The 21,288-nt window shown below is 40.3% G+C and overlaps 1 protein-coding gene across 10 annotated transcripts in view; it reads right to left on the bottom strand.

Annotated features, from left to right (window-relative positions):
• The window catches only part of PTPRF (protein tyrosine phosphatase receptor type F), a 374,836-nt gene that overhangs the window by 280,880 nt on the left and 72,668 nt on the right, over positions 1–21,288 (bottom strand). For all 10 annotated transcript variants that reach the window (XM_054285892.1, XM_054285901.1, XM_054285891.1 and 7 more), the window contains exon 2: positions 4,926–5,006. The gene's annotated coding sequence lies outside the window, so the exon portion shown is untranslated. The remainder of the gene's footprint in view (positions 1–4,925; positions 5,007–21,288) is intronic.

The raw sequence follows: 21,288 nt of genomic DNA, 5'->3' as shown, positions 1-21,288 counted from the left end.
TGAAAAATTTCTGGACTCAAAAACTGCTGGGCAGAGGTTCCACCCCACTTGGTGTTTAAATCCAGAAACCATTTTACCTGGTATTTCTACAGAAAATCCTTTTGCAAAACGAAAGCCCTAGTACTAGTCAAAAGAAGGGGAAAATAATTTTCTTTCGCCAGCTGTGATGAAAATGCAACAAATCCATGCATTCTTCCAGTTACATAAAATACAGCAGCCTACTCTTGGATATGAATCCGTGAGTATTTTCTTCCAGAGTGATACACTGAAAACCTTCTCTCACAAAATACTATAATCAGCTTTCAGTGAAACCTACTTTACTGGACATAATATAAAGCTTGATTTCCAACACTGTCAGGACAGAGAACCCACCCCATATTTCCAAACCATATATTGCTGGTACTTGTTCCTACTGCAAATGCCACCATCAGTAATCCCTGTCTTGCTGCCTGCCTCCCTGAAAAACAGATTATAATTAGCAGAATCCCTGGATCTCATCCCTGAGTTAATATGAATAAAAGCAAGGTACAAATAGAGAGAACAGTCAGAACAGTAAAATACTGGTAGTCTCTGCTGCTGTTCCTTATTCCACTAGTGGAAAAATTCAGACTCTATTTTAGTCAGAGGAGCTTGGTGTCATGCAATTGTTCAGTCACAGCTCAGCAAACCTCATTATTTCAGGTCTCTTTAGAAATCCCGAGTTTTGCCCAGCGTAGGATGGGATGTGTACCCGCCTGCTGTGCACTGTGCCCCAGGAATGGCACAGCTGGTGCTCGTGCCCAGCACAGCCCTGGGAGCTGGCACAGGCACCGGGAACCCCCGCACAGTCACAACTCCCTGCTTTTGAATCCATCACCCCGCTGGGCTCTGCTTCAAACCCACAGTTTAACCAATACTGGCGGGTTTCAGCCAAGCCTATGCTGACAGTAGACAAAATGAAACCAAGTTAATTAGAGTTATATGTAGCCTCAAAGGAGATCTCAGCACCAAAACTCCTTATGCACATTAACTTATATAGCATGTATTTTTAATGAGTTCAGCACTTGTCTCGAGTTTAGGAAACACACACACGGGGTGGCAGCTATTCAAAGCCGTTGCGCCAGAGCGTGAGCAAGTGCTGACTCTGCAAGATGACAAGGTTATGTTGCCAGTTATGGAGATTCTACCTTTATTGCACAACCCTCAGATACCTAAATTTAAATTAAACAGGTGAAGTGACAACACAAAAGCCACCTACCAATATAGTCATCGTAAAATACAAAAAGGAAATGGAAAAGACCAGAGGGCTAAAGCTCATGTTCAATTTTGCAAATATGGTTAAACCTTGTAACATCCCCAGCATCTCCTGAGCCTTTTTTTCATAAATAAACTTCTGAAAATATGTATCCCTGTAGACAGCTAAAGCAAACACCTTCAAAGCAGAAGGGAATTTTACAAGTGCAAATTTGGAGCTTTAAACCCCACCCTTCCATCTCCACATGCATTCTCCAACACTCATGTGAAGCCAGGTATAAGGCCAGTAGCTGTGCCCTTTGGGTTATAATACATTAAAGCAATCTACTTATTTGTGAGATAAAACAACTTGCAAAGACTGTTAAGTCCAAAAAATACATAGCCATATATAAATAAGGCTGAATTATGTCAACAAATTCTGCCAATGCCCTTTTGAGCCTATCATTTAAGCATAGCCAGAAACCCTGTTCACTGGATTATGATGAAAAGTAAGGGGTAACTCACTGTTTTGCATTAATTATAAGTATGTTCTGGCCAATATGGCATTAACACACAATTAAATCACTTTGATTAAATCACTACTTTCTGTAGAAATATGTAAACTCTATTACAGAAAATAATCCTTCAATTACAATATGGTATCGTACCACATTTTCCAAAATGTAAATAAACTAAAGAATAAAACTGTTCCAAGTATTGTAAGAGGACAATGTGACTCAATGACAACATTTTTACTTTCAAGTCAGAATGAAAAAGACTAATCATGTAGAAGGCTCAGTTTCAACTGCAATTCCAGGGGTAATGCTGCTTGTATAAAAAATCCCTAAACATGATCACATAGATATTACAGTATCTCCCTAGCAACAGCCAGTTCAAATGAAAAATCTAAACTTTGTTTTTCTTTTAATCTTTTCAGGAATTACTCACTTTAATAAATTCCTTAACTTCACTACTGTAACATTCAAATAGATAGGTATTTTTGCATATCCCTGAAAATGCAACCACACAACAATTTTAGTTTAAATGAATGACAAAACACTGCTTCAGGACAGAGTGCTGTCTCTAAACTCCTGAAAACTTAATCTGTATTCTGCTAATCTAGGCTACAGTTTATCTTCAGGGGTTCTTCTGTAACATCATTCCTCAATGCTTTGGATTCAGCCTGATTCGATTGAAAAGGCTTCCTTTTCTTTTTTTCCCATTCATCTACTTTGTTCCCAGGCTCTCTGTCCCCTCTCCCCAAATCATTATTAAGGAAATTATTTTAAAAGAAAACCCTACAGATAAACCATGACCTAGAACAGGGAAATTCTGCCCAATTTATGTTCCAGAAAGTTGATTTACCTTAAACGATATTATTGCATGCCATTCAAACTGTACTTTCAGCCACATTTTTATTGACTGAGTCTGTCATCTTTTCTTTCCTAAAACCTAAGTTTACTTTAAGAATGACAGAAGACCTCCTCAGGGTCAGCTGAAAGCATTCATAACTGCACACACCAGGAAAGAAGTGCTATAAAACTGAGAAGCCTTCAAGGACAGCTGTTTTGCTGAGGAGTTGCATGACCAAGCTGCCACCTAGGCTCCCGTGTAATGTCGCTTCTCCTGGTTCAGTTCTGTCACCACACAGTGCCCTCCCAGGGGGGTGGCCATCTCCACACTAAGCTCTAGGATGCTTCCAAACACAATACAAAACAAAATGATTAATTAAGAAATGTGAGCTTAAGATGACAGATGCTACCATAATTCAGACACTCTCCAGGTCTGCAGCTTGTCAAGCCTGCCTATCTCTGGGAAATGCTCAGCCCTGCTGCCCACTGCCAGCCTGGCTTCATGCTGACAGCTCCATGGGTCAGGTGAGCCTGCAAGGAACTGGTGGGCAACAGGGAGTCTGACCTGTCTGCACCTCTGCATCCTCAGCACTGTTCATGGCACGTCTCTGAGCTAAGGGAGAAGGGGGTCCAGTATTCAAACTCTGCTCTTCAACGGGCACAGAGCCCAGAGCCTTCCTGCTCACCTCCTGCCTGCACCCAAATGCAATCACACCAACCAGGACTCACCTCTGAGCAAAACCAAGCATGCCATACACCACAGCAACACACCCTTCCCTGCCCTGCTGCTGTGAAACACAAGGTTTCTGAAAGCAGCCCTCCCATTGTGCTGTCTCTGTGTAACCTCTCAGGCAGCACATGCCAAACCCTGAGCACCATCTCCAACTGCACCTGCCCAGCCCAGCACCAGGTGCTGGCAGGATCTCCTCCACAAGGCTCTGAGCCCACAGGCCCTGGAGCAGCTTTCTCCCCGCCCCAGGACCACATCAGGAGTGCTTTAAAACACACACACAGAGACATTCCTACCATTTGTGCTTCCATCTCCACTTAGGCAGCAACACCAGTTCTGATGCTAGAGAAATCCTGCTTGTTTCAAGCATCAGCATCTTAGCTAATGAATTTTTGCTACTCTTCTACACTCAACAAATACTAGGCTGAGTGACCTATAGGCTAATTGACTGTTAAGGTCACTGGCCAGCTCTTTAATTTTATTTAGTACACTTTGAGACAGTTCATGAGTCATTAGGGCCTTATTCTTGGGGACACAAGGACACGTAATACACACTAATAAAGCGCATAAATGTGATCTAGTACGTGTATTTTACAGACTGTGAAATTAGAAAGATAGCATTAAATATTTCTTTGCAATGTTTGTTATATTTTTAATAACTGATGATTTTAACAAACAAAAATATTTGTCAGAGTCTGCTGGTGTATTTCTAACTTGCAACACTGCTGTAACTCTAAGAAAATTCTTTAAGTAGTAAAAGTCACATTTTAAATACCACCTTGAAGAAAAAAAAAAGGCTCAAGGGAGACCAAACTTAAAAAATTCCTTACTTAAAAGGGGGAAAAGAGACATTTTTCAATCTCTTATTCATGATATTTGATTTTACGATCTAAATTGTAATTCAGAGCACACATGTGTCAGGAACTTTGCAATACTTTTGAAAGGGATCAGCATCGCTAATCAGGCACTGAAATCCAATTTCTGGGAGAATCTGGGAGCTCAAACCTGTACATTTTAGCTGGCTAGGAAAGATCTTTGAAAAATAAATTTAAACAGTAATTATACATAAGTGTGCTTGAGAAACTTTACACCTGTCTTGACATGAATCAGATCTTTGCATGGATGATGAAATTCTTGGCATTGCTTTAGGTGATTGGGATGGCATTAGCTTAGGCAAGGTAAGAATTCAACAGCCACAAGCCTAGACAGGTAGGATAAAGGAGTTACTGACTCAAAAAGGCACAGCAGCTTATCTGTGGAAGTCTAAACATGCTAATCATTTAACATAAACAGATCTGCTGATATTTATAGAAAGGAATTTCAACTCATAAGTAACAATGTTAAAAAAAGGACACCAGTATCCCTAATCATATTTTCCACAGGTCCTCCCAGCTCCTTGCAGATTATTGCTACTAAAACTCAGACAGAAGGGAAAAGAAAAAAACCAAAGAAGTAAAAAGAGGAAGAAAGAAAAAGAGCCAGAGATAGGAAGCTGGGTATGGGACCAGGACAATAATGAACTTGTTGGCAACCAGGGTTTAACTGCTGGCTATGCTACAAGACTCCTGCAACCTTTGTCTCCCTCTGCCTCAGTTCCCAGTCTGTAAAACCAAGCGATAATATTTCCTTACCTCACAGGAACGTTCTCAGAATAAATCCATAAATGCCTGGAAGACACTGAGACACCACTGTGACAGAGGCCATAAAAATACCTAGGGGAAAAGCAAACAACATAAGAATAAGTGTCAGAAGCGACCAAAACAGCAGAGACATTCACAGATTAAAGGTACAGCAAAAATTAAAACTTTGCTTAATGACATGAATTCTTCACCCTGGAGAAGAAGCAGTTCAGTTCAGCACAGATTCCCATACAGCACTTTAAAAACCGTGACAGCAAGGGACAATTCCCCCTTTCTCCTTGCACATGACACAATCATGACAATCCACCACCAGACGCAAGCAGGAAAGATGTTTACACATCATTAGCTTAGCCCTCCACGGCAGGTATCACATCCAAGAACCCCAACCACAGCAACAGAGCCCCACATACTGACAGTGCTCTTCCTCAGCCTCCACATCCAATCCTAACTGCAGAGCTGAGCTCCTCCAGTAGTTAAAAAACTTTCAGCCTAACGCTTATTCCTGAACAGCTTTTATCCATTTGTTTTCATGCCAACATTGATCCAGCAGCTCACACAGCTTTTCCCTATCCCTGACATTTATTTCCCTGACAATAAAAAATGAATTACACCACCTCCCTGTCAGGGCTCATTTTCCCACCCAAATCAAGCAAGTTCTTATCACCCCACATCAACATCTTCTGCCCAACCCCATCCTTGTGGCCCACTGTCACTTTGCAACTGCCCCAACATGTGTTTCTCCAGCATTTTCAGCTGGGAACCCTCTCCATCCCAACCAGTGCAGAGCAGAAGCTTCTCTCCTAATGCCTTATGAGGTTATGACCTGGCATGGCATCACCAAGGAGCGATCTCCCACTTCGACTGCTCTGGGTCTCAAGGTCTTTCTCAAAGACATCCTGACCTTCCACAGCACTGACCATGGCTCCTACCTGTCTCACCTCTGAGCCCTCAGGACACTGCTCTGCGGAGCCAGGGACATCACAGGGATCCTGCATGGTCTTAAAACATAAATCCCATCTTCAGTGTCAACTCAACCCACAGCTGATGGCTTGAGCTCAACTCCAGCGCTAAGCATATTTTAACATGAGCCAAATGACTACAGCCCTCAGAAGGATAAGTGATTCAAAATTATGCAAATGCACAGAATACATTATTTAGTCTTTATCATTTACAAAGTATGCATATCTCACTCTTATGGAGAGTGTGATAGTGCCCTGAAATTTGGATGTCTGAGGTTGCTGCATCATGCACTGATCGTCACAGCCTTGGTGGGAGAGGGGTTGCTCCAGTTCTGAGGTGGGACATGAGGCTTGAACAGCCTGCCTGCCCAGTGTTCCCTGTGCTCAGAAACACCTCCACCTGCCCCCTCATACACACAACCCCTTGGAGATCCTCTCTCATCCCCTCAACAACTCAGCTGACCAGGACAACAAAAATACCCCCATTTTTTTCCATTTCTGAGAGGAGAGGGCAGTTCCTTTCCTCCTGGCACTTTGTGTGGAACCAGCTCAGGAGCTGCTCGGACAAGCATTGGAGCTGGCAGGAGGGGAACAGCAACCTCCCCCCTCTTGCTGGCAGTTTGCCCCCAGATCAGACTGGGATGTATCGGAAACTTCAGCCCAGGGAACCAGAATACACTCACCTTACCAAGGACTCGGATCCATTTAAAACTGTGCTCTAATAACCTTCACAAATAAATATATTATGCAATTTATGTTATGCAGCATTGACTTCAATGACTCTGTAGCAGTGCTTACACTACTATATTTACTTCTGGCACACACTGGCAGCCTTCACTGTAATTATTCTGAGCGTGCTCCTGTTCTAAACCCGGAGGTCTTACCCTGCCAATATCTATGCACAATGCTCCTCGGTATGTTTTCCATAACTTCGACCACACTGTCCTTCTTTCTTCTATCCCTGCAAACTGCTTTATCTAGAACATGTCATGAGTTTTTCCTCCTTTCACAATTTTATACCCCAGCATCTCTCCCTCAGTATCAGATCACCAATTTCCACCTTCAGCTGTCTCACAGTGCTGATCTCCATCCCTCAGGAGAGAATTTTAGACAAACACCCTGGCACCTCCTGCCAGGCTCCCTGAAATTTGAAGAAAGCCCTCTTTTAGGCATGTACACACCCACCTTGATGCCCATGGCACAGATCAGCATACTAAACAAACAGAAAAGAGATGGTACAGATTTTTTTTTTTTCTCCCTTCTTCCCAGACTAACAGGATGACCATTTCAGTACTGGCTCTTCCCACTCTCTTTATCAGCCTTTGCTGCAGGAATGGCAGTTGCATCTGAGTGGAATCCATCCAGCAGTAAGTGGTTTGTTAATTCCCAGGACACGTTGCATGCAGAGAAGGATACTTAAGCTACTTAAAAAGCAACCCTTTATTAAATGCATAAAAATGCTTGAAATTTCTGTAAGCCAACACTTTAAATTAATGACTTCATTTAAATATATCAGTCTCTGCTGCTAATTCTTACATTGCTTTTTATGCATTCTTTTAAATGTACTCCTTGGAAACCCCATAGAATTTGCTATAGTTCTAACACACAGTTAGAGTCATTCATGGTACACATTCATGTATTTCACTAGAAACTTCTTTCTCCCAAAAGCTTAAGTAGCTTTTTGCATGTGTGTAACAGGGGTAGTTCAAGTCAACTATTCTCAGCTACACCACAGTGACACTACTGCTAGAATAGGAAGTGGAAACATGTCACTTAAAAAAAAAAAAACAACCAAAACAAAACAAAAAAAGCCCAACCAAAAAAAACCCAAACAACCTATTCTACATTGAAAATATTAACATGGAGCAAAGAATTTTAAGATTAAGAGGTTAGAAAATATTCTCTGTCATATTAAGCAGTGTTTAATTAGCAATTGAGGATTCCTGGAAATCCCTGCCAGAAGTGGATCTGTGCACATCAAAGTGATCATTTCTGCTCTGAATTTCTTTGTGTCTGTTCGTCTAACAGATGTATTCAAAATTTTACACTGATTTAGTTTTGGATGTCTTAACTGACTTTATAAAGGAGATGGTCTGCTTATACAGGGAAGGGGCATATAAACATTAGGTACTTGATGCTGAGGATTAAACAGGAACAAAAAAAATTAATCAGCAGTGACAAAAGTGGTGATGGCAGTTCACTGAAGACAGCCTCCTCTGTGCAGCACGCTGCAGTCTCCATCTGCTAATTTAGGCTGCTGGAGGCCTTGAGTGAAGAAAGAGAGACCACACCAACAGGATTTCAGCACAGTGAATTACATACAGCTCCTCCCCTCCCACAAGTTAAACTCAAGGCCGTCAGGAGCACTGGGGAGGCTGCCAAGAGTAAGTGCCATGCTGCACGTCCCCTGCAGCACCCTGAACAAGAGCCCAGCACCTCCAGCTGCACCTGGACACCTCTGCTGCTGAAAACACGAGCACTACCTCCATGGGTTTTGCCAGTTTCCAAGTGCCAAGCCAGGAATATTTTCTGGAACTCTTCAAGGCAGAGTTTTCAATCTATGAGACAGTGTTTACTGAACAGACAGCACCAGCAAGGATGAGTTTTCTACCAACAACAGCGCAGCATCGACAACAGTGAGGAATTCCTCATCTCTTGGTGAGCTCCCATGCTGGCTGACGCTGCAAGAAGCACTGCAAGGGGCCAAGAAAAGCCACAACTTATCACAAGAAAATGGCAAATTGTGAAAAACCTGTATCACAAGGTTACCTGCCTAGGCACAGCTTCAACAGAGCTCCATAAATACCTCAGTCTAACAGTGACAGAGGTTAAAAACCTATTATCTTTCCCAAATGACAGTCTGAACGCATGTTCAATAGAACACCCCGCCTCACCAAGCTACAAAGTAGATTCTGCTTTTTCAGTTCAACAAATACAAACCACAGGGAGCTTTTTAAATGAAAGCATTACGAAGATTACATTAGGCAAGTCTGATCTACAGTAAAACACTCACACACAACATTAAGAGACAGAACAACCTTTAACACCTGCTTTCTCTTCAAACATAGCACTACCTCTGTGCATGGTTTGGCTCTTAATGGGATGAATTCTCAAGCTAATTTGTATGGCTTACTCCACCAGCAAAGAATACTTCAAGTGTTTGGGATCTAGTTCCACAAAGACTGAACTGGTGAGAGTATTCTTTCAAGAGTGTGTATTCCACAGTGCTGCTCAGCCAGCTGCTGCCCTGTGGGACGGATCCACAAGCGGAGAATATTTCCACCCTAGTGTGAAACGTTGTGACACAAGAGGAGGTGCAGCAGCTGGAAAAGCATTGCATGATCCAAGCAGTGTTGAAAGTCATCATCATAAATATTCACAAGCAGACAGAATTGTTTTCTTACTAACAGTACATTGTTATTCACAAATATTAATTAGTTCCTAAATACCACCTGTTACTCAGCCCTGCCTCCGCCATGTGACATGGGCTCCATGGCTGGCTTGCAGACTGTCCACACTGCTCAGAGATTTAATGATGTTTCAACTTCAGGAGCTCATTCAGCTACTGGGAGGAGAGGAAGGGAATAATTACTTACTTGTGTCTTTCTCTGCTGACCTCCCTGGCGGATGAAACGAGCAGCTTTAATGGCCTCTGACGAGAGGCTGGTCCAGTCCTCCTTACACAGGAAGGATGACAACTGCACTAGTAGGTCTTTGGCTTGGAGAATGATTTTAAAGATCCAAACTTCAAAGATCTCAGTGAGGGGAGAGCTCAATCTCCAAACTTCTCCCCAATGGAGGGAAGGAAGCTGCTAATGCAACCACTCGCATTTCCAGCGATCACTCACACTTCAGACAGAGCTGAGGCACCAGGAATTGCCTGTCACATCCTACAGTATAAATAAACCGCAGACTGCCAGGAGGAAAGCTGTTACAAACCTTGGCAATTTTCTTTGGATTTCTTTAGATCACTTCTTCAAAGGATCTCTCTGTAGTAAGAGGTACAGGTGCAGACAGACAGCTAATATGGGATTCCTCTTCCTCCCCACCAGCAACAACCTCCTCCTAATTATGTGCACCACTGATAACAAGAGAAAGTTGGGCAGCGTGCTGATGGAACTGGGCAGAGCACGGATAAAACACACACGTTAATAGTTCACTTAAGGTTGAAGTGACACAGGATAGATGAATGATGAAGTACTGTCTTGTTTTCTACAAACTCTGGATGGAAGATCCCTAAGACCTTTCAAGAACACTCCTCTTGCTCAGCATCCAGCAGGAGGGAGACAGCCAGGGAGGATGAGTTTATATTAATGAACCCAAATGAATACAAAAAAAGAATGGAACTATTTTGAGCCTGGGGCTCACACTTAGCCTCACTGGAAGAGATGAACCTGAAGCATTCTCCTCACAGATTCTAGCTGAAAGACTCAAGCTCTGAAATGCAGCATTTGGCATTTCCAGTACCGCACGAAGCAGTGCTGCCTTTTCAGTGCAAATGTAGCACAAAGGTTGTTATCCCACAGCTGCCAGACTCAATACCAAGGCACAGACACAAACGTGTATGCTTTCCAGGGAGGAGACACAATCTATTCAATACATCTCCCTGTAAAATCAGATTTTTCTTAACAGCATGATTTCACTGGTACATCCCAATCTGAATACTTCTTAAACTGTTTAAGATCTTGTGCATCAGGCTATCAGCTCTACAGAAAACTAGAGTAGAAGAACTAAATATTTCAGATTTTAGATGAAAAGTCAGAGCAGTTTTTGCTGGAAAATACAACGGAAGGACAATTTAACCTTGTCCTTGCTAAATATGGAATGGAGAATGCAGTCAGGGCTTGATACCCTCAAACTCCTAGTAGAAAAAAAATTCTGCCACAGTTCCTGCAGACAGCAATAACCCAGGACTATCAGGATTTTCTCAGAGTTTGGACAGCCTCACATTCAAGTCTCTAAGATTATAAAACCAGAAAGTGGGAGGGCAAGGAGCATAGACACACACAGAGTCATTTTTCCAGTGACTGACAAACACAGTGCTCAATTTCTTAGGGACTTAACGGCTGGAGCTGAAGTTAAGCTTCACTAGAGCTATATTTAGTTCTGCACAAATACAAATTAGGAAACACTTTCTTCCCAGTTACTAATGCAGTGTGACAGGAAACAATTATTTGCTCAGTGTCTAATGTTACCTTTGGTGACTATCTGGTTCATAGAAGTATATATTGTATAATAAAGAACCAAGCTGATATTCTGCAAATCAGTGAGAAAACTTATTTAAGAAGATGAAGAAGCATTTGATTTGAACACATCTGAGCTATACTGGTTTTAGCTATGCAGACAGAGTTAGTGCTGAGGCATCTTCTGCTTTGATAATAAACAAAGTCAGTTTGTTTTCCAAATTCTGCATTAATTTATTCAAGAACTCTGCGGATATCTAAAGAATATCATGTTTCCCCTAAAGTGTAAAACAGAGCTGGGCACAAGGACAGAACAATTAAAATAAAAGTAAAATCCATCTTTTATGATTTCAAGTGCCAGTTTCTTTCTATGAAAAATGCAATTCTGTGTCACAAGGGAGCTCTCAGCTCAGCAATTGCTTCAGTCTTCAATCTCTACAAAACACAAAAGACAACAAAATGCAGGATTTACATGAAGGGCTAGTTAGACCTTGGCAAAGCAAGCCATGATTGTATAGAGGAGTCCCACGTGCTTCAGAAAGGTTCAAAAGGCTGCACTCAAGAAATCCCAGGCATGTGGCTCAGAAGAAACCCTGCTCCTGCCTACTACAGCAAGAATGTCCACTAACGGGCTTGGAGTTTCTGGGCCATCCAATACAGCATCCTTACACACCAAGGAAGTTAGAAAGAATACAACACTACTGCACAAACATGTCCCTTCTTCTGGCACCACTGGGCAAATACTTGCAGGGCCCTTTGCTTTACTGAGTCACATGAGTATTTCTAGAGCTGAAGGAGATGACATTTCATGTTTGGCTTAACTAAGACTCAGGATAACCAAAAAGATGCCCTGAGTATCAGCATTTTGATGACCTTTTCAGTTCCAAATCCCTTTGAGACGGAAGGGAGATAAGCCCTTGGCACCATCCAAAAATCATCAATAGCCCAGGTTTCTTCAGCCAAAACAGGACTACTGAAATATGTGCATGTCTTTACCCAACCATCCACAGCTTTTTTCTGAGAAAAAGAAAAAGGGGGGGGGGGGGGGAGGAGCAGGTAAACATTTGGTTTCTTGGTATTGCTTTTAAAACATTATCAGTTATTTTGATAGTAGGTTCTCGGAGCAGGTCAAACCTGGAAAAATGAGAGTTCTGGGCACAAAGCAAACAAACCTCTCAACATAAGGCAAAACATTTTTTGAGATACTCTGAACAATCTCTCTTCCCTACAAGCACCAGGTATGACTAAGTTTGATGAATAAGTTACAAGGATTTCCAGGGAAAAATGACACCACTACTCCCACTTGTACAAAATGTGGGAACATTGCTTATGTGCTCTATCTTCTTTGAGGATTCTGTGGCAAGGGGGAAATTCATGCCCCACCCTGGGCAACCCAAGGTTTGACCAGGAATCTTACTTTAGATGCCCATAATGTCCCTGCCTATCTTTTACTTGCTACACGTTTACTGTAACAAGGTAATTCCTACAGTGCTTCCTATATTGATCAGCACCACCCATGTGGAATCAAAGACTTATCTTGTCTATACTGCTGGAGGGAGGGGGGCTAATTTTTTTCAGATACATCCAACTGGCACACTAGTATTTCATCCAAGCACCACTGTGCATCTCACCCCCATTTCCAATAGCGTCAAAGGAGTGGGAACAATCAGGGATCTGCATGACTTGGGTAGAGGTGCACATCAATATTCAGCCCACAGATCTTGCTAGTACCAAAGGGCAGCAACTACGTCATCCTGTTCAGAGATTAAAGACTTTCCTGTATTCCAGCAGGCTGGCAGACCAATACACACACGAGCCTGATAGAACAAGTGGCTGGAGCTCTTCAGGGAGCTGATGGAAGGTAAGTGTGTTTTCTCCTGCACATGTTATTCCTGCACATGTAACCCTGCAGAGCAACACTCTCCATGACTAAGCTGCAAGAGCTGCTGTCAATGTTTACTGAAGCAACCAGATTGGACTTTCAGCGTCAAGCACAGGTAGGCCAGGTTCACCTTCTGGTTTCCTAGAATCTTTTAAATTATTATATGACTCTATACTGCTCCTTGACTGTTCTCTCAAAAGAGAGGACGCAAAGCAAAACAAGGCTCTAGCTTGGAACGAGATGAACAATTACTCTGGAAGAGACTAATTTTCACTAGAAATCTCATTTCACACTTTTTCTCACTCCTCCAAAGAGGCATCCACTTGCCCTCTTCATGACAGTGCTGAAATAATCAGGAGGAGAAGCAGGAACCTCCTTTCTGATATAGTTTCCCATGTTGTACCTCCTCTCCCCTCCTCAGAGTATTGAGCTTATAGACAAATGTACAATATGAATGGAATCTTGAAGAACTTAACAGAGGTGTATGGAATGAGGAAACACAGATGACTGGCATACAAATTATTATTAGCTACTAAGTAATCAAAGGGATAAAGACGTATCTTTCAAGAATTATGAGTAGCTAATTATTAGTAATTAGGATTAGTTACTCTTTTTAAGAAATTCACTATTATACATCAGCCTACTGTATCTTTTCTTGCATACAGAATAACTGGTATTGGAGAGGATAGATCTCTTTTCATCCAAAGTATCCATTCCCCAAACAATCACCTCAACCCTGGAATCCGCCAATGATAAACCAGAAGGAGTATTTCATGCCACACACAAGATCTCAAAATCTCAGCTCTCTACATTGTATAAGCCACAGTTATACTGTTGTCCCAGAAAAAGCTGCGCCGATTCCCAGCTAGCTTGGAAAAGAGGAAAAGAACAGAATGTGGTTACTGCCATTTTGTCCAGGATAGGATAGAAAGGAGCACACTCCAAGCACTGCTCAGTGGTTCCCCACCTCCTCTTTTGCAAGGTTTTAATTGCACATCAAGCAGACTCCTGCACAGAACTGACTTTAAGGGACTCTAGAGAACTTTGAAAGGTTTTAGAACAAGAGAAAAGCACACAGGTATCTTGTCAACATCAGAAGAGCAGAACAGCTCTAGCGCACAGAAACGAAGAGATCTGAACAACTACATTACAAACAACCTCCTAGGAGTGACACCAACAGGACAGACAGCATGAAGTCAGGACTAGGATTGCTCTTTTGAGGATTAATTGCTCTCAGCTTTCTTTAATTGCCCAGTGGCATACTGCACAGGACAGCAAATTCTCGCTGTAATGAAAAAAACCTTGTGTTACAAGAAATGTTATAAAATTAATGCAATACAGTGGAATGGCTTGATTGGTTTTAAGCCATCACACTGAAGCTTGGTCACTGAATCAGACCAAGCTCACATCAGCATTGCCAAAGTGTGTCCTCCATTGCACCGAAGAGCTGATGTTTATCTGTCTCTCACAAGGCTTTTGACACAAAGCTGAAGACCCAAAGAATGCACTAACATTGGAGAATCAGCAGCAACGTCCAAACCAGTAAACTGCTACCAGCAAACTCCACTCTATGTAAAATCAATCTTTAACACCTTTATGTAACATACGAGGCTTTTTTTCTTTCACATCCTCCAAAATGGTAACAAAAATCAGAAACAGCATCAGTCTGCACAAACCAAAAGGTTTTTGGCGTTTTCCTTTCATAGCAGCAACACTTCCAACCCTGACAGGAGCTGGAATTCCAACAGTCATTACACTGGAACACACAATCCCTACCAAAGGTGAGATGCGGCTTAAAATTGAAATACAGGCGTCTAAAGTGAACACAGATTAACACATTTACTCTATCACACATTCATTACTATAGAGCATCTATTATAGATGCATATTAAATGTGGATGAATATACTCATGAAGTCTAGACAAGCATATTTTCAATTAATAAACAGCTTTCCCCACTCCCAAACCAAAATTATCATAAATTATAATCCCCAATGAGTGATCTCCTATAACAGAAAGTATTAAAATAAAGAACACTTTAAAAAGTTATTTACAATACAGACACTCTAGTTTTATGGTTAGTAAAATATGCCAAAATTCTGCCCGTATTTCAATTTTATATATGTGAATAAAGCACCAAAATTTGAATATACTGGTAATAGTAAAATAAATGCATCACATATCTATTTTGCCTTACAATTTCACATCTATACCATCATGCACTGAAATGCAAACACTACAACATAGATTCCCACATTACTTATAATGGCTACATCAGCACTACATATTCAGATGGATGACTAACAGTACCAATACCTAACAATGGCCACCTCTAGATAGTCACAGTTATTTCTTGTCATCATAAATACAAGAAATCCTAATTTCTTTTGATCCTTATGCTTATCCACATGCTTACATAAGTGACACAGAATAAAAGAAAATCTCAGATACATGAATTTCCCTTTTCACATGGTTAATGATTTTTCCTTGAGAAGCAAAATAAATGTTTATTTTAAATATATACTTGAAAAATGTCCTAACATACTTAATAAAAGTTACGTTTGTGTTTCTAAAGCATTACAACTTATTTTATATATTTGTAAATAGGCATCAAATTAAAATTAATTTATGTACTGAAAGTATGTGAATTTAATATATATTTTAAAAAACCTACATTTGCTTGCCATGTCTTCAAGAAAGGCAATTCAGCAGGTTAAACAATGGAAATTAATGCACTAAACCAACTCTAAATAATGATTGACCTTTTGACTGATGCAGAAATAGTTTTTTTTCCTAATTTCCCTTTATACAGTTAATTCAATTCAAAGACCTGTTTTGCTCAAAAGAAGAAATCAATTAAGAAATAACATAGCATGAAGTTTTGTTTTTGTTCTCCAATCTAAACATTTAAAGTAAGAGGATGAAATCTACCATCTATAAAATTTTCTGGGGCCAAAACTACTTTCCTATTTAGTCACTATTTAGAATTAATAACTATTTTAAAACTTGAAAGCCCTCCCTTACCAATTCAAAAAGCAAAATGCCCTGTAGCTTTTGATTCCTATACCAAATAAATTAAAGAAAAACTTAGTTAACTGTACAATATTGTCTCATGCATTTTAACTGAATTCAAATTTTGACATCAATACAACTATATATTCAGCACACAATGTTAAACAACTATTTGACTATCAAAAATATGAAGTACCTGGATGCTTATTTGGCATCGCCAGACAATTATAACATACGCTTAGAAGGCTGACAAAAGGTGCTACCTTACTGTAAAAGCTGTACTTAGCAGTAAAAATCAAGGCAATCTAATAATTACCAAACTACTAATAATTAACCTCCCCTTTGAGAAATGTAACAAAGTAAGATCAAAGGAACCAATTTACTTCAAAGTTTCTGCTTGATTTACATCACCATTTAAATCATGTTTCAGAGAATGAGATATTTATTACAAAGTAGCGAAAAAAAAAGGGAGTGGAAAGATTTAATGAACTCTGACAATGTTCTCTATTTTTAGCATCATACCAAAATTACCATATATTTGGCAGAAGTACTCCTGAAGGTCCTTGAGCTATCCTATTGGTTTTGCAGCTGATAGTCTTTTAATTTCGGAATACTCAGATGGGATAAAACTCATGAGTGAGTTATTTTACAATTACTTAGGAGCTGGGAAGGCTGGGGTGCTTGAAGAGATTTCAGCATATCCCTATCCATGCTGGGATTGTGCTCCTGCTGGTGAATTGAAGCCTTCTAATACTCCTCATCCTGCATCGACAAGGAACATCTGAATGATACTTCAGAGCCCGCAGTGGGATTAGGCAAAACATCCCAGAGCTCCAACACAATCTCCTACTGATGAGGGAGAGAAAGGAGGAGGACAACTCCTTATCACTGTCATGGTATTTTTCCTTTATTACAAGAATTAAAGAATTATGAGAAATGTACAAAGTTAATGCAGACAAATGATATTTTTTTATCTCACTAGTATTTTAATTAAAACCTTTTGTCATGTCTGCTAAGCAAGTTCAAAGTATTGCATTGCAGTAGCAATGGCAACACAGAAGACTTGTTAAGCTTGGAGAAAAGAAACGTTTTCAACTTTTACAAAATCAGCAACTGTAATTACTGGAGGAATAAATCAAATTTATAGCAGGCAAACACAGGACATAATATTTTTTTTTGTGCAGCCATAAATGAGTTTGTTTTTGTTGCAATGCGATAAAGTTTAACATTTTCTGCATGTCAGACAGACTGTTTTGATAATATTCCTTACATTTCTTCCTTATTAAAGAGACAAAAAATTTGCTATTGAGATATTCAAGTCATCACAATACATGTTGTTACTGGATAAGCTTCAATAAAACCTTGAAATACTTTTTCCTAACCTCATTAACACAATAAATGCATAGCCAGAGTTCTTACTTCATGATTACACAATATTTTGTTATTGCAAAATATCAAGATGCAGAATTCAGCAAATTATAGCAAATCGGTTGTTGTGAAGTTCTTTTTTAGTTTGTTTTTTCTTAATTCTTTTCAGAATGCTGCAACATGGGAGACAAAAGCAGTTTTGTTTCATTGTATGCAAAGATCTATTTTTCAATTTAACTGAACTCCAGACAAAAAAGTTGGCTTTTTTTTTAATCATGCCATACCCTACCTCTGCTATTTAAATGTGTTTTTCCATCTCCACTTTCACCACTAGCCTTTTGTGAAGAACAATTTCTGATTGCTAGGCTATTTTTCATTTGCCTACCTCTATTCACAAAAAGAAGGAAGCATGTAAAATGGCACATTTGATAGACTTCAAAAACTTGAATAGCTTACATATGTAAACTGATTACAGTTTGCAAAACCTGAAAGTAATGTTATCAAAACATGGGCTTACTTCAGCAAACAAAGGCACTGCTAACCACCAAAAAGCCCCAGCACTCACTGGCATCAAACCACAGTAGCACACCATGAACACAAGTGATTTGTTCTTTGCTTGAATGGCAGTTTTGAAGAGTAAATATTGTACATACACATACACACGTGTATGCATTTCAGCACATATACAAAGGTTGCCCATAACCACATAAACCTGCAGCTCCTCCTTGAAAAAAGCATTTTTATGAGACTGCCTAGCTCAAGTCAGCAAAATAGTTTGCACCAAGTTATCCAAGAGGTCTTCATTTACAAATTTCAGTTTCTCCTTGATGTGGTCTGAAAAATTACACTGGAAAGACACAGCATTAAGCAGTGCAGGTAGCCTGTCACCTCCATTGAGAGACAGCTGAGTGATGCCACCGCGACGGGAAGGATGGCTCCAAAACGCTTCTGCAAGATCGCTGCGGAAAGACCTTTATCAGCTAGTGACTATAAATTTATTTTCTGCAAAGGAACCTTCGGGCATAATGTGCACAGAAAGGACATAAAAGGCAATCTGTCTATCAGTGAAACTTAAAAGTAAATGTGAAGGCAGGAGAGGCAGTGTATTTTGTTGAAATATGTAGATGCGCCACTTAGATCTCAGTGCGCGCCACCTCCTGACACCAAAGGGTGAAATGTTCTGATCTCAGCTGACAATATTTATACTGAGAAAGCCTCCAATATTTTATCTGAAATTCCTAAATGCCTACAATCTCTTCTCCAGAAGCAAGGGAGTTGGGTGAGAGTCCTCTGCAGGTCTGGCAAGCAGGTCACTGAGCCTGTGGACCATCTCACCAGCATCACTTGTTTCCATCTCAGCAGCACTCACCAGTCTGCTTCCAGAAGACAGCTGAGGACCACAGAAAGCAAACTCACTTTGTTATCTACAGTAAAAGAAGATATAAAATCCCTCAGCAAGGACCACTGCAGCCTGCACCACTGGCTGGGCAGGAGGCTAGCATCACCTGCACTGCTGGCCGAGGCACATGAAGGCCACAACTCTGCTTCTGCCTGCAGACAGCTTAAGACATCAAATCATTCAGAAAGTTTTAGGTTTTCACCTTTCTTCTCACTTCTAAAGGATGAATTGTGTAACTTGTAATTTCAAATAAAAGAACAGCAACCATGTCCCTTCAGAACAGGTTTTCTTTGAAAGTAACAAGAAACCATCATCCCCTAATCCAATAAAGCCCGTAAACAAAACCAGTAACATTCCATCAAACACACATGCAGAACTCTAACCCAAGTTCATCAGATGCATACATACAAAAAATCTTAGGACCTGTGTAATACAACCCAATTTTCTACAAGGCAATATAAAATATAATTATCTAAATATTTTAAAATATAAATACAAAGATTAAGTAATACTGAAAGAGGGCACAGGACCTAAAGGGCAACGGATCTAAAGATACACTTTTAAATATTTAACCGATTTTTCTTCCTGGGGGCACAGGATCCAAGGGCCAATGGATCTAAAGACACACTTTTAAATATTCAAGCCAGTTTTTCCCCTGAATTCTTATCATCCTATTAACATAAGTTTATACATTTTGTATAAAACATTTGTGCATTATAATATTTTTTTCAATTGTTTAATCTTCCTATTTCTATTTTTTAATCATCCAGCAATTGCTCAAGCCTCTGGGTGTATTTATTTTAATTAAATACAACAAAATCAAGTGAAAAGCTTTTGCACTTTCTGAAAGAGGAGACCACTCAGAATTTTCCTTCATGTGTTTCAATACAGATCTGTCAGATACATCCCAAGAGTAACCCTACAAAGACAATAGCTGCGCCAGCAGCAATTTGTCTGCATTGTGAAGGCAAATATTTAACAAACAAAATAAAACAAAGAGTAATTTAATATTTGTATAGTGTTTGCACAAAGAAGTGCTGATCAGAAGGAGTACTGAATGCCCGGGGTAGCACCTTCCCCTCTGCACCCGTACAAGGGCACACTCCCAAACCCCAGATGCCAACAGGGGACAGACAAGGTCTGGGACAGACTGACACTCCAGCTGTATATGGTTCAACCTCTTTTCTCTTTAAGCAATCAAAAGCATCTGCTTTTATTCCACCAAGATGGATACCAACATATTTTGATAGAAGGCAATCAAATCCCAAGCAAGACTCACCCACACTGTCCAGTCCTCACTCAACCAGTGGGGTTGGCAAAGCATCACTTCTTTCTTCAACAAGTCCCACTGGCACACCTGTGGATGAGTCTTAACTCCACACTGCATTCACCAGCCTCCTGGGTTTTTTTTTAATTTTTGTACAAAAAAGTACACTCAAATCTTTGGTGAAATCAAATTATATACACAGGCATCAGTCTATGTTCACCTGAAAGCAGGTAATGCCAACTTCTGCCTCCTCCTTCCCCACCACTGTTTCCTCCCACTATCAGAACAGTGCAGTTCAAAACACTGAAGGTAAATAGAAAGGCTTAAAAGGCTTCCTCCCACCATCCAGCCAGAAAGTTATCTTCTTAATATTTATGCCTTTTCACTGCAAGCAATTTCTACGATAACAAGAGGCTGCTTCTGAGGTAAACTCCTTGCACTGCATTAGGTAACAAACTCCAACAGCACTACAGATACTGCTAGAAAAGGTTGTATAAAATCCTGCATAGATATGCTGGAACTGCACACCTAAGGAAGAGAACAGGATCTCTGTCTCTTACCCACCAGGATGACAGTGTACAAATTCAATATAGATAAAGGCAGACAACACTCAAAACATGCTACTGCTTTGGAATGTTACTTTATAATATTAATAATTACAAAACAGCACAATGGTACTTCACAATTTTTTTAATAAGCTTATACCAATGAGAAATCTCTCACCAAACTGACCATTTTATCAAAAAGGCAAATGCAAATTCAAAATTGCGAGGCAGCATTTTAGGGAGGCTACTTATGCTCACATTTATGGATTTAGTTATTGAATACAAGCAAAGTTTAACAACAGGAGTAGCAAATGAACAACTACACATCATAAAATTGCCCTGTATTTTTTGGAAATAACCTAGACATCTGCTACACCAGACTCAACACTACTTAGAAATTACTTGTCTTCGAAGTCAGAACAAAACTGAGGGGCAAGCAGCACTCTTGTTCTCAAACACAGTGGTCCAAGTGGTGCTCCTGAAACTCAAAAAGTATTCTCCTTCCCCCCTCTCCTTTACACAACTTTCAAGTTATATTTGCTTTAACTCCACTTCTTCTATGCTAACAGAAAGCCTTTCTGGATATTAGGTTTCAGCCTCAATTTCACATCTTTATATGTTTCACCTAATTCTCAGTCTTCCCCTCACCAATTTCAGAGATCTGGAGAAGTAATTTCCCCGACTGAATTACTTATTAAAAAGCAAACATAGCAATGAAAGAGCCCAAACTAGGCTCTGTG

This window comes from Melozone crissalis, unplaced genomic scaffold, assembly GCF_028551555.1.
Source record: "Melozone crissalis strain CALT ecotype California unplaced genomic scaffold, PUWL_Pcris_2 ptg000045l_1, whole genome shotgun sequence".
Classification (NCBI taxonomy): Eukaryota; Metazoa; Chordata; class Aves; order Passeriformes; family Passerellidae; genus Melozone; species Melozone crissalis.
This window is presented reverse-complemented; position numbering and strand designations above follow the sequence as displayed.